Genomic DNA, 210 nt, shown 5'->3' on the forward strand with positions numbered 1-210 from the left:
CTTAGAGAGGAGGCGGCGTCGCGTATAGAGAAGGGCGTTGGGAGGAATAGGGCGCGTCTCGAGAGAGGAAATTGAAGGCCGTGACTTATGTGCTTGGCCGCGATTACGACAGGGAATCGATTCTTCCGTGGCGAAAATTAAGTCTCCCCGATGGAAAAAACAGCTTATCGGTTTTTCTTATCTCGCCCTTGGCCATTTAATCCACCCCTA

The 210-nt window shown here is 51.4% G+C and overlaps 1 protein-coding gene across 1 annotated transcript in view; it reads right to left on the minus strand.

The window, feature by feature from the left end:
• LOC119588585 overlaps positions 1–210 on the minus strand; it is a gene marked incomplete at its 5' end in the record, with an annotated part of 260,597 nt that overhangs the window by 113,419 nt on the left and 146,968 nt on the right.

The sequence above is a fragment of the Penaeus monodon genome, chromosome 24 (genome assembly GCF_015228065.2).
Source record: "Penaeus monodon isolate SGIC_2016 chromosome 24, NSTDA_Pmon_1, whole genome shotgun sequence".
NCBI lineage: Eukaryota > Metazoa > Arthropoda > Malacostraca > Decapoda > Penaeidae > Penaeus > Penaeus monodon.